We start from the raw sequence: 26624 nt of genomic DNA, 5'->3' as shown, positions 1-26624 counted from the left end.
GTGCCCTATTCACTGTGCCCCCTAGTTGCCCCCAAGAACCTAAGGGATTCTACTAAGGGGCAGTTAAGTGGCACTTCAGATAGAGTTGCTGGGCCTGGAGTAAGGAAGACCTGAATTCAAATCGGGCTCAGATACTTATTAGTTCTGTGACCCTGGACAAGTCACTCAACCCAGTTTGCTTCAGTTTCCTCATCTGTAATAATGAGCTGGAGAAGGAAATGGCAAACTACTCCATATCTCTGCCAAGAAAACCCCAAATGGGGTCATGAAGAGTCAGACTTCACTGAAATGACTGAACCACAAAGGGGTCCACTACCTGTCTACAGAGATGAGGGAGGATGTTTCATAATCCCTTCTTTGCTTAGGTCCTAAAAGTTAGGGATTATGTCTAATCTGACTTCTGGTATCTTTTGGTACTGATCTGCACTGATATTACTGAAGTCAATCTATCTATTGATCCCCTGGCTCTGCCTTCTTTAACCTGTCCTTACAAGGCTCCCCATGGTTCTCTAACTTCCTTGTGTTTGCTGTTCATTAGGGATAGGGACTGGATTTACGGTTTCAATGGCATCATTATTTGCCAGTGTACATAATAATATTCCCTTATATTAATGCACCACGTGTTCAGTCATTCACTCTGTGTACAATTCTTTGCTCCTACAAAAAGTGCTGCTTTGGATAATTTGGTAAGTATGGGATTTTTTTTGTCATTGATTTTCTTGGAATATATGACTGGCAATGGGTTCACTGGGTGACTTTTCTCATGTATTTCCAAATGAATATCCAGAAGAACTTTACTATCCAATTTTCCTAGTGAGAAAGAAATAAAAGGCTGGCATTGAAAATTTCCAAACAAGGTGAACATTGATGCCTGTGCCACCACCACGACAAAAAGTTCATTGCGCTAGCTTTCCCTGGGACTCCTGAAAAAGGGAAATCATGGGAGGAGGAGAAGGATCAGGGGAACCGGGAAAGGTGACTCCACTGCTAGCACCACTAACAGGTTGGAGTTAACAGATCTGTCTCAGAAAACAATGTTGTTAATGTAAACATTCCTGAGTGAACAGAGAATAGGGAGAAAGTCCACAGAGCTAGTGAGCTGAGGATTAACTCTTTTCCAGGCAAAACACCCCAAGGGGTCCCAGCTGTTTGGAAGAAAACAACTGCTCCTTCTCTGGATTTCTCTTTTTTTTTTCCCATGAAGAGGCTTCTTTTAATATGCAAAAATTTAAAAAAGTAGGAATAATATTAACTCTAGTTTGCATTTTCTCACTGCATTTCAGTTATTTGAAATCAATAAATTAAAGGAAGTGGTGGGGCTTATTTTGACAGTGTAGATCAGGGGCTTGAAAATTAGTATGGGGGTTGAAGAAAAAAATCAGGTCACTGAGTTTCAAAGAAAGATACACATAATTGTCAAAGTGACTCTTCTCCAGTATATCATTACTTGAAGACATTGGCTTTTGGGACACCAAACCCAGATCCTTTTCTTGTTTTAATTTTGTCTTTGTTAGATGAGTACAGAATGTACTTTATGATCATTCTTATTCACCCATCATGCTAATGGGAATGAGGACAGTATTCTTGTTTGTACCTGAGGAAATTAAGGCCCAGAGAAGGTCAGCACCTTTTCCAAGGTTCCAGAAAATTCAGTGTCAGTGCTAGAAAACAGTTCTTCTGAATTCAAGCTCAGTGTTCTGCTATGGAACAAATCAGAAAATCCTATATATAGTAAACACTGAACAAGAACTTGCTATGTATAAGCTGTGCAATTATGAAATGGAGAGTGTACCTGTACAGGACTGAAACTGGGCAGCACCTCATCAGGCACCAGCCATAAGAGTACCTGATGTATAATGGACTAGAATTTGGCTATGAAGATACTGAGCATCAAGGAGATATGTGAACTTGAATTGTTTTTTAAGCAGAAGAAACAATGTTACATTCTATTGGTCAACCTCATAACCAATGTCATGTATTTCCCATGGAGTTAGATAAGATTAAGGGTGTCAGCTTGGGGGCAGAATGGCTCTAAGTGTCCCAAGTGGGCTCAACCCAAAACTTCATCTGCACCATACTAGACAAGTAAGCTAAGTAGGAAGATAAATCCCTAATCTTATATACTGGGCAGGCCCCGGGGATGGAAGCCATGTTTGCTTTTGGGAACTACATCTCTTAGAAGGCGGCTGTGCTACAGACATAGTAGCTGAAAGCAAACATGGTGTCCACTGCTTGGGCTTTGGCCTTTATACTTGGTGGGACTGTGATCTCATCAACAAGGGCATTCTCTCCAGTGATACAGCTGGCAATCCAGTTAGGCCTGTCCATCCCATGGGATTCTTGTCCTTATCAGGGGTCCACTCAACCTCCTCACATTCCCTTAGATTGTGAGGATACCAGAACCATTACCCAGTAGATAAATGGTCAAAAGATAGGAACAGGTGGTTTTCAAAGGAAGAAATTCTAGCTTATCAATAATCAAGAAAAATATGTGCAGTCATTAATAATTAGAGGAATGTAAATTAAAGCAACTTTGAGGTTCAGACTGGCATAGGTAACAAAAGAGGAAAATGACAAATTTTGGAAAGGCTTTGGGAAAACATGGCTATGGTTGGGCAGAATGACTTTAGAACTCAAGCCAGCATGAATCTTTCCTAAGATCAAGGGAATGAAGTCACACGCTAGTAACCCACTCTGCTTAGCACCTCCCCTTTGCAACTATCCCATTCTCTAATTCTCTTGATCAGACTAAGAGAGAGGGAGGGAGAGGGGGGAAGAAAAGGAGAAGAGGGAGAGAAAGAAAGACAGAGAGATACAGAAGCAGAGAGAGTCAGAGACGGATGAAGAGAGAGGTGGAGGGTGGACAGAGAGGGGGGAGAGAGAAAGAAAGACAGAAACATGACTTAGAACCTGGACAGGGAGCTGTGGGCAGGAGACCATTCCTTCCTTCCAGGCAGAAAGACTTCCAAGTGGCTGGACAGCCCGTCAAAGCCCAACCTGCTCTTGGGTGCTGGGAATTCCTCTTTCCCTCCTCTTACTTTCATCTTTAATCAAAACCGAATGTTCAGATTGGCAGAGCTGTCTGGAAAGTGTTTTTTTTAAATGCGGTTGTATTGATGCTGGGTGGGTCTGAAGCTGGAAGGCTTTTAAAAGCCCTGTAAAGGTTATTAAAATATTTTATTAAAACATCAATAAACCACATATTTCTTGGGTGGTCCCCCAGGGACATCCCACCTCCTTGTCCATCAGCACATATACTGTACTTATCTCTGGGAAGCTATCTGGGGTTATAACACCTAATTGAAAGGCTTAGCAAAGAAAACTCCAAGTGACTTTACTCCTTCTTGATATGTCAGTCAATAAGCTTTTATTAAGAACTACTATGTGCAGGCTCTGTGCTAAGAAGTGTGTCATTACAAGAAAAGGCAAAAACATAGGCTCCAACTTCAAGGTTCTTATAGTCTAACCAGGGAGATAACATAGAAATAACTCTGCCCATGCAACAATATACACAGTGAATGGAATGTCATCTCAGAGGGAAGGCATTAAGGACAGAGAGAGACAGGGGGAAGGTTGATTACTTCCATAAGACAGGATTTGAGCTGAACTTTAAAGGAAGCCAGGGGAGCCAGGAGATGGGAGATGAAGAAGGGAGAACATTCCAGGCATTGGGGATAGCCGGGAAAAAGCATGGAGTAGGAAAAGGCATACCCATTATTGTCTGTCCTCATTTTTGAAGAAGACCAGCAAGAAGGCCATGGTCACTGCATTGTAGAATATATTGAAGGGAAGCAATATGTAAAAGGACTGGAAAGACAGGAAGGGGCCAGGTTATGAAGGGCTTTAAATGCTTAACAGAGGATTTAATATTGAATCTTGGTGGTAACAGGGAGTAGATGGAGATCACTGAATATGCACTGTATGTATGTATGTGTGTAGTGTTGCAGGTGAGGGTTGACATGGTCATATCTGTGCTTTAGGAAAATCACTTTGGTAGCTGAATGGAGGACTCACTAGGGTAGGAAGAGACTTGAGGCAGGAGGACCAATCAGAAGGTCAGGTGAAGAGGGCCAGCACTGTGTGTGAATAGAGAGTAGGGGACTTACATATCCAATGTGCCAAAATCTCCTAGGAAGCATGGTTTGAGTTTGTAGAACAAGCAGGGGAACAGAAGTCAACATTTCTAGGTTTTAAACTCTGATCTAATCAAATGGAGACAAGAAGCACTTATTAAGTGCCTACTGTATGCCAGACATTGTGCTAAGTTCCAGGGATACAAATACTAGCCAAAAAGATAGCTAATGGAAGGCCATCACTAATTCTCTGTGGCCTTGTTAATTCTCTGCACTTCTGTATTCCCAGAAGCAGTGTGGTATAGAGAATATGAGGAAGACCTGAGTTTGAATCCCACCTTTGACATTCACTAGCTGTGTACTTATGGGCCAATCACTTCCCTCCCTGAATTTGAGATTCCTCATTTGTAACCTGTACTTTACTAATAAATACCTCCCTCACAGGGTTATTGTGAGAATCAAATGAGATCATGTATCTGATCATGCATGTGCCTTGTAAACACGAAAGGGCTATGTTCATGTGAATGGTTTGTTAGTATGATTCTCTTCCTGACTGACTGTTAGGGAAGATGGGCTTGAAGATCCTGGCATTATAACTTACACTTTCCTAGAGCAGTCCAAAATGACAAATTCTTTCTCTTCTAAATCATCTCAAATAATAACATTTTTTTTCCTACAAAGTTCTGGGCAAACCATGAGGAGATCCAGCACCCAGAGCTGGAATATGCTAAAACAACCACTACTAGTCCACCTTGCCCAGATTCTGCATTTTTGACTCTGCCCCATTTTACAGTGGAAGCATTTCTGGCTAGTCCCATGTTCAATGAGGACAGTTCTTCATAGATGAAAAGGTTTCTTCCTTTCCTTTCTTGTCAAGTGAAGTTAGGTTCTATGTTCTGAGCTGAAATTATTGTTCCTGTGATAAGTATGAAGGAGTTCCTTCCCTCTCTATATCTGGCTTCCCTGACCCACAGGTCTCTATACTTCACATGAAAGATGGGTCACTTGTTTCTATTTTTAGCTCGGGGTGGAAGCCCACAAAAGCCTTCCTGGCTCAAAAGCAAGTGAGATCCCTACTTGGTGATCAGAGCTTAGCAAGAATACAACTAGATGTACTAAACTCCCAAATCCATCCCTCCCCCTTCTCTCATCCCTTATTCATCAGAAGTCCAGAATGAGCTCCTTAACGGCCAGGAACATTCTCTTTTTTTGTTACTCTGCTTCTCCCATCCCTAGCCCAATGGCAGGCACAAAGTAACCACTTACTAGATGTTGCTTCAGTCTAACTGAATCCCTCTCTCTTGACTTCTCTCTACTACACACTTATCCTATTTTCATTTGTATAATAATTTTTAATGTATCACTTCCTCACCTAAAAAACCTAAAGTAACTCTTGATTATCTACAGGATCACTCCTTAGCCTAGCAGTCAAATAACTCTAGAACCTGGCTCTCACATGATGCTAAGCTCTAAAATGGGGGCCCTAGACTAGAAGGTGTCTACACTCCTTTAAGGCTCTAATATCCTAGGACCTCATCTTCTCTGTTAAACCTTCCCTGACCGCTCCAAAATGAAATACTTTCTCCTTCCCCTGAAGTCCTATAGGTTCCAATGAGAAGATGCTTTGCCTATATTAAAGTGCAATATAAATGCCTATTATTGCAGAAGTTATTATTATCTGTATAACTCTATCAGTTAATTACATATCAATTACATAATTACACATTAATTACATAATTAATATCTCTGCGGTTTTCTTGAACTTAGTCAACTCTTGAATTGTTATTTAAACATCCATGTAAATGCCTGGTTTGATTTCCCAACTAGATAATGAATTCTATAAGGGCAGAGGATCTGTCTTACCTTCCTTTGCAAACTGTCTGTCTGGCATCTTGCATGTAACAAGTATTCAAGTAATAACTGAAGGCCACTAGGAAAAAAGAAATAAAGCACACTGCCCCATGTTCCTGCCAAGGCCCAGAGGCCTCTAACCCCATGGTAAGGCCATTTATTAGACAGTAGGAGGAACATAAGCTTGCTTATAAGAATAGCGGTGTTTTCCAGAGATAATGTCTCCTTTCATACTGCTTTCTGTCTTACAGGGTATATTTATGTATGGTACTGGTGACTTGCAACAGATGCCCATGCTACAAAGAATAAATCCCTTGGCCAAAGTAAGCCTGGCTTAGTATTATCTTGATAAGATAAACAAGGATAATGATTTGTTAGAGGCTGAGGCTCTATAGATCTTTCCCTATCTATATATGCATACACACAGGCAGAGAGTTGGTATACCCTCTCCATTAAAATAAAGAGGAGGGAAATCCATTTGTATTTTGGAACAAAACCTTGCTATTATTAATAGCCATTCACTGTCCCCCTAGAGAGCTCAGGAAAGAGCCCTATGATTGATTCTGTTGCTTCCACATGACATTCTTGAGATTATCATCACCCACAGAATGACAATGTCAGGAAAGTTATTCTTAGTCCTTTTTAATCCCATGACACCTATGGCTCCCACCTCACTTTACACTCGCTTTACACCTCACACCAAAATGGTGCCCACAGAAAACAATGGGGCACATATTCTGGGACCTGCCTGTGTGAGAACCCGGAGAAGCCTCTAGGTGGTGCCATAGTGTGCAGAATGCTGGGCCCAGAGTCAGGAAGTCCTGAGTTCAAGTACTTCAGACACTTATTGGCTGTGTGACCCTAGGCAAGTCACTTCACCTCTGTATACTTTGGTTTCCACAACTGTAAAATGGGGATAATAATAATAGTACCTACCTCCTAGGGTTATTGGGAAGATCAAACAAGATAATATTTGTAAAGCACTTAGCACAGCGCCTAGCACATGGTCAATATTTAACAAATGCTCTTTGCCTGCCCATCTCATTTATTCATTTTCCTAGCTGAGACAGCCTTAACAAAAAGCTAATGCTGCCAGAGTTTACATTAAGAGAGGCATGGCATATAGAACTAGGAAGCTCAGATTAGCACTGATTCTACCCAAGTCAGACCACATTGAGAATACTGTGTTCTGAGGTATGAGTGCTACGTTCAATGAAGGGAACTGAAGTGTGCCCAGAAGGGAATCACAGAATTATAAATAGACTTGGAAGAGAACTTGGAGGTCATTTAGTCCAGAATCTTCATTTCACAGATCAGGCGATTGAAGCTTTAAGATGTTACATGATTCGGCCAAGGTTTGTTATTGTTTTTGCTGTTGTTCAGTCACATCAGACTCTTTGTGACCCCAGGGACCAGAGGTGGGGAAGCTGCAGCTTAAAGGCCACATGTGGCCCTCTAGGTCCTCAAGTGTGGCCCTCTGAATCCAAGCTTCACAGAATAGTTTAGAAGGAGCACAGAAGGTTCTCTTTGCCTAGGGGAAGGAGATACCAAAAGCCTGAAGGAAGAGTGAAAGCAGATGAAATGAGATTTTAACTTCTTTATGACTTAGTCTGACAACAGTAATGTGCCCATGAAGCAGAGACTTAACTCTGAACTAAGGGGAGTGCTGGTTCCCATGGTTCCTTAAACTCAAAAAAAGCCCCCAAAACAAAAACAAGGAACATATAACTATACACTGTTCTTTTTGCTTTTTGGAGGGCAACTGGGGTTAAGTGACTTGCCCAAGGTCACACAGCTATTTTTTATGTTAATTGTCTGAGGCAGGATCCGAACCCAGGTTCTCCTGACTCCAGGGCTGGTGCTCTATTCACTGCACCACCTTGTCACCCCAAAACGTCAACTTGAATTGTACACTGGATCACACAGCTAGGAAACGTGGGGGTAGAGGTACTCTAAATCAGCAAATATAGGGTGTTATCTTACTGAAGCTTTAAATCCATGCTAGAATTTTACAACCATTTTTCTTTTTTTTGCTTTTTGGAGGGCAATTGGGGTTAAGTGACTTGCCCAAGGTCACACAGCTATTTTTTATGTTAGGTGTCTGAGGCAGGATCCGAACTCAGGTCCTCCTGACTCCAGGGCCAGTCTCTATTCACTGTCGCCTAGCTGCCCTGTAGACACTGTTCTTAAAGGTCTAAGGGGAAAGAGCAGCTTCAGGATAGAGAGTGCTAAGAGCTGCCAACACAGCGTCTGTTCTCTGCCTGGAGCCCATGGGACAAAAGCCTTCTGGGTTCATCTGTGCCACCTTATTGCATTTCACATGATTCAGCTACTTAGCTGTGGGGCATGGGCAGAGGAAATCCCTGAATTATTGGACTTCGGGTTTTTTTACACATTTCTGTCCCTCAGAATCTCATTTTCAGCATCTGTGTTTGAGGGATGCTCTTGTCCACAATTCAACTAGTGGGAGACTTTTGGGGGAAAGCGGGTCTGTGATTTTGGTGCTGAGTCCATAAGGAGATCGAGAGGCAGCAGGTCTGTGATTTTGGTTGGGTGCTGAGTCCATAAGGAGATCAAGAGGCATCGGGTCTGTGATTTTGGTTGGGTGCTGAGTCCATAAGGAGATCGAGAGGCATTGGGTCTGTGATTTTGGTTGGGTGCTGAGTCCATAAGGAGATCAAGAGGCATCGGGTCTGTGATTTTCCTCAAGCAGGTCTGATCATGTCACTCTCCTACTCAATAAACTCCAGTGGCTTTTGATTGCCTCCAGGATAAAATATAAAATGCTTGATTTGGCATTCAAGGCCCTTCACAATCTAGACCCCCTCCTACCTTTCCAGTCTTCTTTTTGTTTTTGAGGGCAAGTGGGGTTAAGTGACTTGCCCAAGGTCACATGGCTAGTTTTTGTGTTAAGTGTGTGAGGCTGAATTTGAACTCAGGTCCTCCTGACTCCAGGGCCCATGCTCTATTCACTATGCCACCTAGAAGCCCCCCCTTCCCAGTCTTCTTACAACTTACTCCCTAACATATATTCTTCAGTCCTGTGACACTGGACTCCTAGCTGTTTCATGAACAAAGCACTCCACCTCTCAGCACTGGGCATTTTCTCTGATTGTTCCCCATGACTAGAATGCTCTGAAGTTTTACCTCTGGTAAGTGCCAGTGAAAATTCCACCTTTCACATGCCACCTTCCCTAACTCCTCTTAATCCCAGTCCCTTCCTTCTGTTAAGTATTTCCTATTTATCCCTCTGTTAATAGTTTACATATTCACTGTTTAGTTCGTACTTACATACCCCTATCACATGTTTCTACTGACACAGCTTGCTTTGTGTCTGTCTGCTTGCACGTTGTGCCCCTTTAGACTGCAAGCTCCTTGAGGGCAGAACTACTCTTTGCTTCTTGTTGTATCCCCATGCTTATTATAGTGTCTGGCAGATGGGAGGTGCTTAATAAATGTTTATTAAATGACTTATTGCAATGCAAACAAGCACTGTTGGGCAAGATAGGAGATACATTTCCTGTAGCAATGACACAGTACACTTATTTCCAGCTCTGGGATTCTAAGAACCTATTAACTGCTTTGGCCTCTGTAAGGGATTCAGAAAACAACAGATTTTTTTTTTATTTCTTTCTTTCTGTATTCATCTGTTGTTTCCTGTGCCCATTAAATAAAGTTACACGTAACTTTCTTACTTATCATTTAGCACTAAGAAAGCCAGAAGGCAGTATTTTTTTATTGTCTCAGAATTATAAAAACATTTCTTTCTCTAATATCTCTGATTTATGGAGAATGGAGAGGTTTTGTAGATGGCAAAAATTCAGGAAAATGTCTGAACATATTAGTTACATGGCCTAAACATCTAGATACTTGAAAACTTTTGGATAACCAATCTCTCATGTTTTTCCACATGTGGTTAGAGCACTAGACCTAAAATCAGGAAAACCCAAATTCAAATCTAGTCTCAGGTACTTACTAACTGTGTGACCCTGGGCAAGTCACTTAACTTGTTTGCCTCAGTTTCCTCATCTGTAAAATGAGGATAATAATAGCACCTATCTCCCAGGGTTGTTGTAAGGATCAAATGAGATAATATTTGTAAAGCACTTTGCAAACTTAAAGTACTGTATAAATACTAGCCATTATTATTAACAAAATAATGAATATGATTATTATTGTTTATTCTATCTGACATCATGCGGCACCAACTTCAATTTCACTGTTCCTTCTGAAGATTAAAGGAATCAAGATTTAGCCTCAAGAAACCAAGTCTGAAGTCTTTAAATGTCTCAAGAGTAATTCTTTATTAGAAGGTGAGTAGGTCTATTTTCCTTCTCTAAGGGCAAGACAAGAGGAAATGGTTTTTAGCTATAGTTGGAATGGTATGATACAGTGGAAATGAGTGAGTCACTTCACGTCTTTAGTTTCTTCATTAGTAAAATGAGAGGGTCAGAATAGATGATCTGTGGGGTTTCCTTTTCTGTTCCAAATCCATGAGCCTATGTTGGCGTTAATTAATTGGAAGACCTTGGCAAAAATTGGGAATTACTTAAGAATCAAAATGATATACTCTGCCTACGGGAGGGACAGGGGAAAAGCCAAAGCTCTTGCTGATGTATTAGACAATGTCAAATTACTCCTCAATCAATTAAGCATTTATTGAATACCCACTCTGTGCTAAGCACTGTGCCAGGTGCTGAGGATAAAAAAGGCAGAAATGAAAAAGTCGTTGCCTTCAAGGGGCTTACATTCTATCAGAGGAGAGAAGAGGGCCATCTGGAGCCCAAACTGGGAAACAAGGAGCTGGCCTTCATCAATACTGCAGTCTTTCAGGAGACAGCATGGTATAATAGAAGAGCTTGGGATGTGGACTTGGGTTTGAATCCTACTTACTAATAATAATGATAGCTAACATTTGCACAGTGCTTTATAGTTTATAAAGCACTTTACATGTGACCTCATTTGATCATCACAACAATTCTGTGCTATTATTATTATCATTTTAGAGATGAGGAAACTGAGGCTAGGAGAAATTAAGTGACTTGCTCAGGGCCACTCAGCTAGTACATATCTAAGCAGGATTTTAATTCAGGTCCTGAATACAAGTCCATTAATCTATCTACTGCACCCTATAAGCTACCTCAGTACAATAAAAGCTACTTAATACCCTGATTCCTTGTTTGTAAAATGGGGTGTTAGGCTAAATGGCTTCTAAAATCTGGACCAGCTCTAAGTATGACCTTGTGTTTTATTGTCCCATGAATGAAGCTCCATCCCCATGTTGGACTGGCTTCCACTTGGCCTAGACACAGTGGAAAGAATGACATAACTTCTCAAGATCCTTTCCAGCTGAAGAATTTCCAGACTAAAAACAACTGAACTGAGAAGTGTTAAGAAGTCGGTCAAGATCAACAACCAGAGTTTTGACATGAGAAAGGGAGATGAGGGTAGACCAAGACTAGCTGGGAGAAGCCAAGTCCTAAAAGGACTTAAAACTAATAGCAGGAGCTGTCAGAAAGAGACTACTCTAAACACCAGAAACCTCTTCTCTTACTGCATGGGCTTCAGCTTTTTTCTTCAAATCCAACCCTGACTTATCAGGAGTGTGGACAGAACAATGGCCATGGAGAACCGAGGTGGGCTCTAGATAGGGCTACTGTCAGCCAAGCAGTTCCATTAAACTTTCCCCTTAAGTATTGTCCTACATTTCTTCTCCTCTTTATAAACTTTTTTTAAATATATAAACTTCTCAAAAAAGCTATAACAGGTGCCTTCACTTTCTCTCCTCTTACTTTCTTCTTAATCCATCACAATGTGGCTTCTGACCTTATTGTCCCACTGAAACCGATCTTTCCAAAGTTATTGCTTAGTTGCCAAATCCAATGGTCTTTTCTCAATCCTCCTTTTCTTTGACCTCTTTCTGTAGCCTTTAACACTATTGGTCACTCTCTCCTTCTGGATACTCTGTTCTGTTTAGGCTTTTGGGACACTGTTCTCTCCCTTAGTTCTCCTCTTACCTATATGAGTGCTTCTTTTCTGTCTTGTTTGCTGGATCCTCTTCCAGATCATGTCCTCTAACTGTAGGTGTCTGTCAGGGTGCTTCCCTGGGCCCTCTTCTCTTCTCTTCTCCCTCCATACTATTTTACTTGGTGATCTCATCAGCTTCCATGGATTTAATTACTATGCTGAGGATTCTCAAATCTACCTATCCAGCCCCAACCTCTCTGTTGACCTCCAATCTCATATCTCCAGTTGCCTTTCAGAATCTTGAACTGGATGTCCAGTTAACATCTTAAACTCAACATGTTCAATACTGAACTATCTCCCTAAAACCCTCCTTTGCTCCTGCTGTCCCTATGACTGTAGAGGGAATTACCATTGTCCCTGTCCCTCAGACTTGCAACCTAAGTGTTACCTTTGACTCTTCACAAGCTCTTATTGCCCCCTCCTCCCAACTCATATCCAATCTATTCCCAAGGTCTGTCAAAGTCGATTTCATCTCTGTACCATCTCTCAAATACACCCCCTATGATACTGCCACCACTCTAGTGCATGCCCTCCTCACCTCACACCTGGACTACTGTAATAGCCTACTGGTGGGTCTGCCTACCCCAAGTCTCTCCCCACTCCAACCTAAAGCACAGGTCCAACCATGTCACCCCCAAGCCCATCACCACATACATACTCAATAAACTCCAGTGGTTTCCTATCACCTCTAGGATCAAGTAATAAAATCCTTTTTTTGGCCAAACCTAACCCCCTCCCACCTTTCTAGTCTTCTTACACCTTATTCCCCAAAGAAGTTCTCTTGAATCTAGAGACACTGGCCTCTTTGTTGTCCCATGAACAAAAGACTACATATATAGGCTCTGGGAATTTTTTTTGGCTGCCCCCCATGTTTGGAATGTTCTCCTTCCTCATGTCTGCCTCCTGGCTTCCTTGACATCACAACTAAAATCCCATCTTCTATAGGAATACCTTCCCAACTCCTCCTAAATTCTAGTGCCTTCCCTCTCTTATTTACTTCCTGTTTTTCCTTTAAATAGTTTCTACATGTTTTTTTTACTTGTTCCCTCCACTAGATCAAGAGCTCCTTGAAGGCAGGGACTGTCTTTGCTTCTTTCTTCATCCCTAGTACTTAGTACATTGCCTGGCACATAGTAGGTGCTAAATAAATATTTATTGACTGATGGATATCTGGCTGATAGCAATATCAAGAATATTCTCCAAAGCTCTGTATTGGTTGCAAGCTTAAAGAAAATACATAGAAAAACAACAACAAAATGCCACCACCACTACCACCAACAGGCACTGAGGAACTTTCTCTGCAAGACTAGAATTTACAAAAAGAAGAAGAAAGGCACACCCTATCTTCATTGACATGACTTCACCCTGAGCAAAAAAAAAATCCTGAGTGTTTGATAACTCCTCCAAACCGGTGACATTGGGCTTACCTGCTGACTTCTTCACTTCATGCACCTGACTGCCTCTTGTCACAATGAGGGGTATAAAGACAGAGGGATGGTTTATTTGCCTACTAGGATAATAACTCTTTTGAGGACTAATTAAAATGCCAGAGATTTTGAGTAGCATTATCACTAGCTGTACTGGAGAAGACATCAAACTGGGAACCTGTAAATCTGGATTCTAGCCATGGGATAACAACAGACTTAGAGCTGGAAGGGACCAGAGAGATCATGTAGTCCAATGTCCTCTCTTATTTTTTTTCATTTTTCAAATGCTTACTAACTTCTGATGTACATTATTAATTTCCACCAGATTGTGAGTTACAAATTTTCTTCCCGTTTTTCCCCTATCCACCACCACAGAATAGCAGTCCCACAGGATAACCCCTCCTCCAATCTGCTCTCTCCCTTATCTTCTCCAATACCCCCTTAGGCTTTTCCAGTAGGGCATGGTGGATCTCTATGCCCCAGTGCCTGTATATCTTCTTTCTCAATTACATGTAAGATTGTATTAATAATAGTATATATGTATATATAATTTTAAACATTTGATTTTAAAACTTTGAATTCCAGATTCATTCCCTTCCTCTCTTGTCACCCACCCTTACTGGGAAGATAAGCACTTCATTATAGATTGTGCATGTGTAGGTAATGCAAAACATAAACACAATAGACATACTGTAAAAGACTGACTATATTTCCCTCCCTCCTATCCCAACAACCACTTGTTCTATTCTCTACTTTGATCCCGCCCCTTTTCAAAAGTGAGTGCTTCCAACTTCCCTCCCCCCCAGCCTGCCCTCCCTTCCATCATCCCCTGTCTCATCTCCTTACCCCTACTCTCCTGTAGGGTGAGATATTTAGTGTGTATTTCATTCCCTCCTCAAGCCAAATTCAGTGAGAATAAGGTTGACCCATTTTCCCTTTTGCCTTCCTATTCTTCCCCTCCACTGTAAGCTTGTTTTGTAATTGTAAACCAAATTTACCCTTGCCTCTTCTTTATAAGATAGTTTTACCCCATTCTGTCTCTCTCCATCTCCTCTCATTATATTCCTCTCTCACCTCTTAATTTCCCCTTTTAAGTATCATCCTTTCCTATTAAATTGGTCCTGTGCCCTCTATCTATGTATACCTGTAAGCATATATGCACATATTCACACATGTATTCATACGCCCATATACCCTCCCATATAGACATATATATTTCTATTCCTTTCAACTATTTTCATACTGAGAAAGTTGCATCAGTTACAATTATTGTTTTTCCATGTAGGAATGTTAATAGTTCAACTTTGTTTACCTTCTCAAGCTTCTCTTGCTTCTTGTATCTGGATGTCAAATTTTCTATTCAACTCTGGTTTAAGAATGCTTGAAAGTCCTTTATTCCATCGAATGACCATATTTTCCCCTGAAAGATGATACTCAGTTTTACTGGGTAGGTGATTCTTGGTTTTAATCCCAGCTCCTCTGCCCTCCGGAATATCCTATTCCAGGCCCTTCGATCCCTCAGTGTAGAAGCTGCCATATCCTGTGTTATCCTAATTGTGTTTCCTGGCTGCTTGTAATATTCTCTCCTTGATCTGGGAATTCCAGAACCTGGCTATAATAATCCTAGGAGTTTTCTTTTTGGGATCTTTTTCAGGGGGTGATTGGTGGATTCTTTCAACCTTTATTTTGCCTTCTGGTTCTAAAACATCAGGGCAATGTTCCTTGAGAATTTCTTGGAGGATGATTTCTAGGTTCTTTCCCTGATCATGGCTTTCAGGTAGTCCAATAAATTTTAAATTATCTCTCCTGGATCCATTTTCCAGGTCAGTGGTTTTTCCCATGAGATATTTCACATTGCATTCTACTCTTTCATTTGTTTGGATCTGTTTAACATCATCTTGATTTCTCTTAAAGTCACTAGCTTCCCTTTGCTCCAATCTAAATCCGAGGGAATGATTCTCCTCAATGAGCTTCTGGCAAATTCGGCTTTTCAAGGCAATCCTCTTCTCATTGCCTTTTTGAGCCTCTTTTGCCAATTGAGTCAGTCTTTTTTAAGGTATGATTTTCCTCAGTCAGGCTGTTGACTCTCATTTCATAATTTTCCTGCATCCTTCTCATTTCTCCTCCCAATTTTTCCTCCACTTCTCTTATCTGCTTCTTAAGGTCCTCTATGGCCTGTAACCAGCTTGTATTTTCCTTTGAAGCTTTTGGTGCAGGAGTTCTGACTCCACTGTCTTCCTCCTGTTCCATGCTTTGCTCCTTTTTGTCCCCAAAATAGGAGTCTAATGTTTGAATCTTCTGTTTGTTTTGCTTCCTTTGTCTGGTCATGTTGCCCCTCAGTCACTTGACCCCTGGGCTTTTTGCCACAGTAGGACTCTGCCACCAGACAGGGAAGCTTTCTTCCCAAACGCTGGGTTTTTTTCAGCTGCTGGAGGTATTAGTTGGGTGCCCTCTCTGAGGCCTCCACATGCTATGGCAAGCTGGTCACGCACCCCAGGACCTCCACCCTAGACTGCAATCCAGATCCAAGCATGTTAGAGCAAGAGTGATTACCCCTCAGACTGGTTGCTTCGTCCCCCTACACTCTGCAGGCCAGGAGCTGAAGCTGCAAAATGGCCTGGTGCAGCATCTCAGCGGCTTCTTGCCCTGGGGGCAAAAGCTGAGGCACTCCCACCTACTGGGTCCCAAAGTCCAGACTGCACTGACCTCTCACTTTGTCCTTCACATCTATGTGTTGATGCATCTGGAAATGGCCACAGCTGCTGGTGATCTGGAGTACCTCCAGCCTGAGGCTGGTCAGGTCCTCCCTGGGGCTAAAACCTTGGCTTCCAAGTGGCTGGGCTTGGCTCCCAGAGCACTGTGCTGGCCACTTGCTGCTGGCCTGCTGGGCTGTCCTCAGCAGGAGGTTAGCTTTTCTGTGTCATTTTGTGGGTTCTGCAGTTCCAAAGTTTGTTTAGAGTCTCCTTTTACATGGATTGGGGAAGGTGAAAGCTGGAGCCCTCTGGAAGTCCTGCTTCTACTCTGCCATCTTGATTCCAACCCCCCCCCCCCCATGTCCTCTCTCATTTTACAAATGAGGACACTGAGGCTTGAGATGGTAAAGTGACTTGCCCAAGGCCACCAAGACAGGAACAGGAGTAGAACCAGCAAAATGAGACCAAAGCTCTCTGACTCCAGCATCCTTTCCAGTTCACCATGTCCCAGCTCCTCCATTAACACAATTACAACAACTATAAAACAAGGGAATCTGACCAGGATTTGTTAAGTTCAGGACTTGGGGAGAGGACAGAGAGGAAAATCCCATAGATAAGTAAATATAAGATATATAAAAAATAAATACAAAATTATTTCAAAAAGTCATCCAACAACTGGGGGTGGGAAATAAAGAAGGCCTCTTTTAGGAGGTGGCTTTTGAGCTGGGCCTCGAAGGGAGCTAAGAATTCCAAAGGGCAGAGGTGAAGGGGGAGAATGTACTCTGGGCCTGGTGGATAGCCTGGGCTAAGCCAAGAGATGGAATTTTGTGTATGGGAACCTCAAGTAGACTAATTATGCTGCAATGTCGAGGATTTGAGGGGGAGTAAGGTGAAATCAGACTGGCAGGAGAGCTTGGAGTCCAGACTGTGAAGGGCTTCAATGCCAAACAGAGTACTAGCTTAGCTGGACTCTCCAATGATTCTATAACACTATCCTTATGAAGCAGGGGAGAGAGAGAAAGAAGAAAGAAAAAAAGACAGAAAGAAGAAAAGGTTCTTCCCATTTGACAACTGGAGGAAGTTATTGAGGAGTGAAGTAATTTGTCCAAGGTCACATAGCTTATTAGTGGTGATACTGGAGACTCAGACCTGCAGAATACCAATTCAGTTAGTTAGCTCAGACTATTCTCTTTCTTTCTTAATTAGACTATTCTTATGCAAGCCTCCACATGACCATACAAGGAACTAGGTTAAAAATAACAACCAGGTAAAACACAGATCTACCAACTGATCTATCCAAGATATTCCTGATGCTCCAAGCTCCTAAAGCTACTAAGATGATTCAGATATGAATGAAATAAAAATCATTGAAACAGGTTACACCAGGGAAATGCCATCACACAGGCTGAGGATTTCACAAATATATGGTATCTTTGGACAATTTCCCACAGGTTCTGAAAAGAGAAGGAAGTCCCATTTTTTTTTCCAACAAGGCCTCAATTTGTCTTCAGGAATAACTTGGCTAAGGTCTCACAGACAGTAAATAAGCTGGGACTTGAACCCAGGTCCTCAGACCCCAGTGCTAATGTGTCTTCTACCACATCAGCTCCCAGATCTGTATTTAATTAGTTTTGTTACCCTTGGCATCTTACTTCCCTTCTTTGGGTCCATCTGGACGTGAACATTGCCATGTTTGGGGCTTTCAGCTGTTACACACAAAGTGTTCAGGTAGCACATATTTTGTAAGGAGGCAGTAAGGGAGCAGCACCTGCAGGGCCCACATTAATCTTAGGATCCCGAAAGAAGGAACAGATGAGTCTGAGCCCTTGTCTTGGTAAAGAATGGAAGAAGTATTGTAGGACTGGAGAATGGCAAATGTCCCAATTTTCAAAAGAGAATGCAGTCTGCAAACTACAGGAAAGTGGGTTTGACATCTAATCTCAGCAAAATTCTAGGATATGTAATTAAAGGCAGTTCATAAACATATGGAAAAGGAAGCTGTGGATAGCATGGCTTTATCAAAAACAGGTCCTAGCAGACTAATATCATTTCCTTTCTGACAGGGTTACTAAACTGACATACTAGGGGGTTACAGCAGATATAGTTTACCCAGACTTTATTCAAACATTTGGCTAAGCATCTCATTGTGATTCCTGTGGCAAAGATGGAGAGATGTGAACCAGGCAGTAGTAAAATTAAGTGGATTCAGAACTGGCAGGATAGCCAGAGCCAAAGAAGAATAATTAATGGTTGGGGTGGAAAGACACTCCTAGAGTTTGTGATAGGGAAAGCTAGGTAAAGTCTCAAATGTACTCTAGTTTTGGGTAAAGTGGATAATCAATCAAGCAATAAACACTTATTGTATCTACACAATAGAGGCTCTGAAGGAAAGTATGGGAGAGAAGAGGTTTACCTGACTGACTGACCACCACACTGAAGGTCTAGAGAGCCACTGTGTTGACTTCATTGTTGTATGCTTGTGAAACCTGGACAGTCTACCACCCCAATGCCAGGAAACTGAACTGCTTTCATTTGAATTGTGCTAGGAAAATTCTGAAGATCACCTGGCAGGATAAGGTACCAGACACTGAGGTCCTTACTCATACTAAACTGCCAAGCATTCAAACTGTGCTTCAGAGAGCCCAACTCTGATGGGTTGGGCACGCTGTTTGAATGCAAAACATACCCTTGCCAAAAAGACCGTTTTATGGAGAACTCACACAGGGCAAGCATTTACATGGTGGTCAGAAGAAGCAATAAAAGGACACTCACAAGGTCTCTCTCAAGAACTTTGGAACTTATTGTGTGACAAAGGAGACACTGGCACAAGATTGCTTAGCATGGCATGCCCATATTAGAGAAGGTGCTGTGCTCTATGAGCAAAGGCAGAATTGAAACAGCTCAAAGGAAATGCAGGATGAGTAAATTTGGAGAATCTACCCCAAATATTCACACGGACTATTTGTGCCTGACCTGTGTTAGAGCATTTCAAGCTCATATTGTTCTGATCAGCACAATCAGACACATTGAAATTTGACTTTAGCATAGTGATGTCATCTTGGTCCTATTCGAGAATGAAGGACAACAACCAACCGACTAATATATAGGATAAATAGGAAATAATTAAGAGAAGGAAGGCACAAAAATTAGGAGGGATCGGGAAAGACTTCCTGTGAAAAATGGTAGATATCAAAGGACTCAAAAGAGGGATGGGTAGCATTCCATGAACTTAAATTTAAACAGGTAAATAAGACCAGGAAGGAGATGCTTAAGAATGAAATTCTGAAGATGTGGAGAGTAGTGATCCAAAGGAGGAAAAAAAGGACCTTTTATTCCCCCTAGAAGTGACCAAAGAGGATGCATGGAGAATTCATTAAACAGCTTAGATTTTTAAAGGAAACATACAGAAGATGGAAGCAAGGTCATATATAAAAATGACTATAATAATGTGACATGGCCCTATAAAAGTGTTAGAAGCAGTAAATTTCAGAATGAGCAGAGCCTGGTGAGGGAAGCTAAGTACAAAAACAAGAGAACATTAAGCTCTCTTAGAAGAGAGATGGTGGAAGAAATAACTGACAACAAGAGAAAGCAGAGCCACCCATTTCTGATTTCATTTCTTCTCACAGAGAATGATCTGTGCACTAGAAATGGCAGGAAAGAAATTGCATACAGGGAGTTGATATTCAAGTACAGTAAGAGAGCACCATGTCCATCAGTTGGGTAATGGTTGAACAAAATATGTTTTATGAATGTGACAGAACACTATTGTGTTGTAAGAAATGATGAAGGGGGAGGTTTCAGAAAAACCCTAAAAGACTGTATGAACTGATGTAAACAGAAGCAAGGAGAACCAGCAGAACAATTCATACAATAACAACAATATTGCAAAAGAATTTTGAAAGACTTAGGAACTCTGATTAACAAAATAACCAACCAGACTCACAATGAAACATATTATCTACCTCCATATAGAGAGCTGATGGACTCAAAGTACAGACTGAAGTTTATTTTTTTCTATTCTTTTTGACATGGTTAAAGCAGGAATTTATTTTGCTATATATCTTTTTTTTGGTCTCTTTTGTGGGGGGAAGGCAGGGCAATTGGGCTTAAGTGACTTGCCCAAGGTCACACAGCTAGTGTGTCAAGTTTGCAAGGCCAGATTTGAACTCAGGTCCTTCCAACTTCAGGGCCAGTACTCTATTCACTGCACCACCTACCTGTTCCATTTTGCTATATATCTTTATAACATGTTTTGTTTTTCTTGCTTTCTCAAAGGATGAGGGAGGGGAAGAATTCAGAACTGAAAATAATATAAACTTGAATTAAATAAATTCTGTAGAAAGTAAGAGAGTGCCTCGTGTTTTTGAGGAATTCAAGTGACCTCACCCAGATGAATTATATCATTCAGTACTGAAAAGGCAGGCAGATGTGACTGCAGAGCCATTGTTAATAATATATGAAAACCGTGGAAGATGGAAGAGGTGATCTAATAAGACTGAGGAGGGACAAATGTCCTAATTTCCAAGAGGGGAGAGAACAATCTTCAAACTACAGGAGTATGCACTTGCCTTTGATTCCTGGGAAGATTCTACAATGGATCATTAGAGAGATGGTTGGTGAACATTTAGAAAGGGAAACTCATTACAAAGAGCCAGAATGGCTTCACTAAGAATGGGTCATTGTAGACTAATCTCATTTTCTTTTTTGATTAGGTTACTAAACTGGTAGACGAAGGCATTATTTTAGCTATAATTTAGTGAATTTTAGAAACAAATTGAATAAAGTATCTTGTTCTTGTGAAGAAGATGGAAAGATCCCACATGGACTAAGACAGTAATACAATTCAGAACTAGATCTTGAAAAGCCCAAGTTTTGCGATGAATTTAATAAGATGAAATTTAAAAGGGATAAATGTTTATATTTGGGTTAAAAATGGCACAACTAAAAGATGGGAACATCATGGTTAGATAGACAGAAATTTGTCCCTTAAAAGACTGGAGGGGGGGTGGTGGCATTTAGGGACCTGAACTGAAAGCTCAATGTAAATCAACATTGTGTTATAGCAGCAAAGAAATCTGATGTAAACTCCTTGATCTCCAGTTCATTTTACAGATGAGGAAATTGAGACAAGTTAAGTGATTTGCCCAGGGTCACCCAGCTATTAAGTTTCTAGGGCCAGAATTGAGAATCTTCCTGACCTCAGGCCCAGGGCTCTACCTACTATGCCACAAAGCCTAGAAGTAATGTTAACTTAGGTTGAATCAAAAAAGGGTCAAGGAATAAGGAGGAATAGTCCTGCTGTTGTACTCTGCCTCAGTCAGACTACATTTGGAGTGCTGAGCATACTTCTAATGCCACCATTCAGGAAGGGCTGAAGAATAAGCTGGAGAGTGTCAAGATGAGGGTGAGCAGGATGGCGATGATTCTCAAGATCACAGCACACCAAGAGCAGCTGAAAGAGGTAAGGATGCTTAGCCCAGAGAAGAAAAGACTTGGGGGAATGTGATAGCTCTCTTCAAGTATCTGAAAGACCATAACATGGAAGAGGGATTAGGTTTGTTTTTCTTAGCCTCAGAAAGCAGAACAAGGAACAAAAGATGGAAGCTGCAAAGAGGTAAATTTAGGCTTGTTTTAAGAAACCACTTGTTGGCATGAGTTGCCTTGGGAAGTAGAAGGTTCTTTCTCATTTGAGTCTTTAAAAAGATGTTGGGTCACCCACTATCACTTGCACTGTAGGCAAGTTCAGGAATGGGTATGATCTCTGAGGCTCCTTCCAACCCAGAAATCCTATTACTTTTGACTAGGCAAAGGGATAAAATTGATCATAAAAGATAAAACAAGAAATTGAAAGGTATTTGCACAAGCAAAACCAGTGTAGTGAGGGTAAGGGAAGCTATTGATGGGGGGGGATCTTTGCATCAAGTATTTCTGATTAGGGTCTAATATCCAAGATATAGAGGCAATTAAAACAAACATATAAGATCAAGAGTCATTCCCCAATGGTAAGTAGTCAAAGATCATGAACAAATAGTTTTCAAAAGAACAGCAAACTATTAACAACCATATCAAAGATGACTCCAAATTACTAATAATGAGAGAAACTGAAATCAAAACAACTCTGTGGTTTCACTTTACAATATGTAAACTGGTTAAGATAGCAAAAGAAAAATAGTCTATATTAGAGAGGCTACAGGAAAGATAGATACAATAATATACTGTTGGTGCAAGAGTGCATTGTTCCAATCATTCCAGATGACAATTTGTAATTATGCTAAAAAGTGACTAAAATGTTTGGACATTTGACCCAAAGATCTCACTGTCAGGCAGTTAATCAAACGATATACATTTATTAAACTCGTATTGTGTGTCAGGTACTGTGCTAATAAGCCCTGAGGATACAAAGAAAGCAAGGATCGTCCTTGCTCTTTAGGAGCTCACAGTCTAGTGGGGGAGACAAGAAGCAAACAACTATGTGCAAAAAGGAGATACGGATCTATATCTCCTGTTTGTGTGTATGTGTGTGTGTGCATGTATATATATGTATACACACATACAATAAATGGTATATATGTTTATATATAGTATCTATATGCATGCATGTATGTATATACACACATACATTGTATATGTGTATGTTTATAGGGCGGGGAGGCAAAGATGAGGAGGGAGAGCATTCTAGGCATTTGGGACAGCCAGTGAAAAACCACTGAATTGGGAGATAGTTCGAGGAATAGCAATACCCAATGTTATTAGATCACAAAGAACATGGAGCTGGGGCACAATGTAAGGTGTCAGAAGACAGGAAGCAGAGGACAGGCTATGAAAAGTCAAGTAGATGATTTTATATTTGATCCTGAAGGTGCCATAGAGCCACTGGAGCAGGGAGGTGATAAAGTCAGACCTGCCCATATAGGTAAAATCACTTTCACAAGTGAGGGGAAGATGGACTTGAGGGGGAAGAGACTTCCAGCAGGGAGAACAATTGGCAGGCTCTTGTAATAGTTGAGGCATGAGGTGATGAGGTCATGGCAGTGTTAGAGGAGAGACAGGGCCATGTTCTAGAGATGTTACAAAAGTACTATCAACAGACCATGACAATAGATTAGGGAAAGGGGGTGAGAAAGGATGAGGAGGTAAGGGAACCCTAAGTTTTTAGCCTCAAGGACTGGGAAGATGGTGAAGTGGGAGGGAAGTTTGGGAGGAAAGAAGGTTTGAAGTAAAAGATGATGAAGCACATAACCCAAGGGGTCAAAACCAGAATGGTCTCATGCACATCAAAATATTCATGGCAGTGCTTCATGTGGTAGTAAAAGACTGGAAACGAAGTAAATACCCACAAGGGAATAGCTAACAAATTTTAGTGCATGACTGTAATGAAATATAAGGAACAACTAATATGAAAAGTCAGAGAAGCATGGGGGTTTAGATGAGTTGATTCAGTGTCAGTTAATGAAGTATTTATAACAAGGAAAATAATATACACAATGATTGCAACAATGTAAATGCAAGGAACAAGAAAACTGAGAAAGAACTTGGCCCAGGAGGAGAGTTAAAAAAAAATACCTCCCTCCAGTCTTTGCAAAGGTAGGTGACAGGTGGGTGTGGAATATACTGTCAGACATGGTTGATGTGTTGGGTTTTAAAAATATTATGAACCTGACACATGTCAACAGACATGAAAATTTCTTTATATAAAGAATAGTAAAAGAAGATTCTGTATGACAGTGAAATTCTGCTCAGCTTGGTTTTGTTTAAATGTACTAAATTCAACATATATTTTCACCATTACTTATCTGATACTCTGCTGAACCTTCTTTTGTTCTCTTCTGTATATTTAATAACTGTTTCATTGGTGCTAGTTACTTTTCCTCCCTTTTTGCATAATTATCGTGACAACCCCAAGTCTCCCTACATACCTACTCCCCCTCCCCCACCCCCAAAGCTCTCCAATATAACGAATATGCATAGTTAAACAAAATAAATCACTGGCCACGTCTGTGAATGCCCTTCTAGTCTTATCATCTCTTTGCCAAGACATGCCCACCCTGGTTTATCTTCAATTATCATGGAGAGGTGATTTGTCATTGCATTTGTAGCACTACCCTCTGGGCTCACTCTCCCAAACTGAATTAGACTAACAGGTTAGGTTATTTCTAAGGGTAATCCTAAGGGACTGGGGATTCTAGTTTTGTCATTCATAAGCCCCTACACATTATCAGGAAGACTAAATGAGCTTTTAGAAATGATACTTATTGACAAATAGTAAGAACAATTAGTATAAAACATCCGCACAAAAGTCTAGGGCACATTCTCCCACAACTATACACGGGTTCCTGAGAATAATGGGTTCAAATTCAGAGTACAGTGGGAGTGCAGAGCTGTTGTTTGTCCTTTATTGTCAAAGAGGACCAATGACATCACAGGGTGATGTCTTGCCTTGCCTTGCCTGTGAATTAGATGGTACAGTTGCACAAAGTCATCAGCCTCACAAAAGTCATCAGAGTCCAGCTGCAAGACAAAAATCAGGATGGCCTGGGATACAGTGGATGATCTTGGCATCTTTGATGTGTGACTAAACTCTAATTTCTCCACTGTGCCTGCTTCAGCTGCCTTTATGGCCACTGGAACAAATCATTCTCATCTGCCCATTCTACCTGGGGAAGTCTACTTGTGCTTGTAGGATATACACATAAAGGTCTATTTGTAGCTCTAGGTTACTGGATGTCCTTTTCTTATTTTGCAGAATCCTTTTGAATTCTTAAGTGTAGCTCTCCACTGGGCTTTATGATCCCTTGTTTTGCATGTGAATATTCTTTCCTTCAATCTACCCTCCCTTTTAAGCCTCAATTCTCCCACTTTCCAGTCCTGATTGTTTTCTTGAAGAGTTGAAAATTTCCTTATGTCAAACTCATGTGCATTCAACTCTCTTTTGTCCAATTCAGATAAGAATGAAGCTTCCCCTTCCAGTTAATGTTTGCATATTCTTCTTATGTATCCCAATTATGAGAAATAAGTTCCTCTTATAAGTTCTTTATCATATTTTCCCTAGCATATTCATTCTTCATGTCCTTTTCTTTCTCTCTTAAAACCAACAAAATAAAACAAAGCCACACCAATTCCTTGTGAGATCTTTAGCTCAAATGTCCCAACATTTTAGTCACTTTTTTTTTTACCATAATTACAAATTGCCTTCTAGAAAAACTGGACCAATTGATCTCTCCACTGATAGTATTTGCATGACTACTAATTTTCTCTGTGACCCTTGACAATTGGATTCTGGAGAGACACATCTCACCATGTTATAATTAAGAACATCATCATTTAATTGTGTTTGTATTTTGAAGCTTCTATTCAGCTTTAACCTTTTTATCAGAAATGATTTCAAGTCTTCTGTTAAAAGGTTCATTTTTCCCCCTGTAGAATTATGCTTGGTAGATTAAGTTATTCTTGGTTGGAAGTCTTTTATCTTTTGGAATCATATAATGGGATTTTCTTTCCTTTACATCAGTTGCTGCTAAGTATTGTGTGATTCTGACTGTGGTACTTTGATACTTGAAATCTTTCTAAATCTCAGCTTGCAGTATTTTTTCTTGACTTGGAAACTCTGGAATTTGGCTATGACATTCCTAAATGTTTTAGTTTGGGGGTTTCTTTCAGAAGGTGACCAGTGAATTCTTTTTATTTTCACTGTGTCCTCTGGTTCTAATGTATTCTTTAAAAAAAAATGATTCCACTAAATATTATATCTAGTTTTTTTTTCTGTTTTTCAAGGAGTCCAAAGATTTTTAGATTATCACTCTATAATCTGTTTTCTAGTTTAGTTGTTTTTTTTAATAGTACATACTTTATATTTTCCTCTTTTTTTTCAAAAAATCTTTTCATTTTGTACCAATAGTTCTTATTATCTAATGGCATCCTTAAATTCTGATTGTTCTTTTCTGTTTTTCAGAGAATTCATTTCTTGGGTAAATTTTATCCATATTTCATTCTAAGGTTACTTATTCTTTCTCTAATTTCCTTCCACAACACAAATTGTCAATTCTTATTTAATTTTTAATCTCTTGCTTAATTTCTTCCAGGCATTTTTGTTGTTCCTGTGGCCAAACTATGTTTTCCTGCTAAGGTTCTGCTTGTAACTTCAGCAGAGGCTTTGGGGTATTTTTTTCAGGGAGGGGAAGGGTATCTAGGATTACTGCTTGGATTTCTCTTGATACACAGTATTTTTTTTTGCCATATGCAGTATTTTTTCTTGTTTACTTATGTTTTCACCAGTGTGGCTCCTTCTTTAGGGCTAGAAGTTTTTGGTCCATTTGCCACAGTTTGTGCAGGCTTTTCTTTTGTGAATTGTGTTCCTATCCTCTACTGAGTTCTGGTTTTCTTTTTATATGGTTCTTTATTTCTGTTTCTCTTTAGATTTCTTTTGCTGAGATGTGTGTGTGTGTGTGTGTGTGTGTGAGACAGAGAGAGAGAGAGAGAGAGAGAGAGAGAGAGAGAGAGAGAGAGAGAGAGAGAGAGAGAGAGAGAGAGAGAGAGAGAGAGAGAGAGAGAGA

At 40.7% G+C, this 26624-nt stretch overlaps 1 protein-coding gene and 1 long non-coding RNA gene across 6 annotated transcripts in view; one reads left to right on the top strand and one right to left on the bottom strand.

The window, feature by feature from the left end:
• The window catches only part of SLC39A11 (solute carrier family 39 member 11), a 564681-nt gene that overhangs the window by 46165 nt on the left and 491892 nt on the right, over window positions 1-26624 (bottom strand). The gene's annotated exons all lie outside the window — the stretch shown is intronic.
• LOC138152571 (uncharacterized) lies at window positions 1050-12497 on the top strand. Its single transcript, XR_011166126.1, has 3 exons — window positions 1050-6247; window positions 10159-10237; window positions 11193-12497. It is a non-coding gene; the product is annotated as an uncharacterized lncRNA (long non-coding RNA).

Source organism: Petaurus breviceps, unplaced genomic scaffold (assembly GCF_028583685.1).
Source record: "Petaurus breviceps papuanus isolate PSGF00001 unplaced genomic scaffold, PetGlider_PUasm1.0 90925, whole genome shotgun sequence".
In the NCBI taxonomy this organism is placed as follows: Eukaryota; Metazoa; Chordata; class Mammalia; order Diprotodontia; family Petauridae; genus Petaurus; species Petaurus breviceps.
Note: the sequence above shows the minus strand (reverse complement) of the source record. Positions and strands in the feature narration are given on the sequence as shown.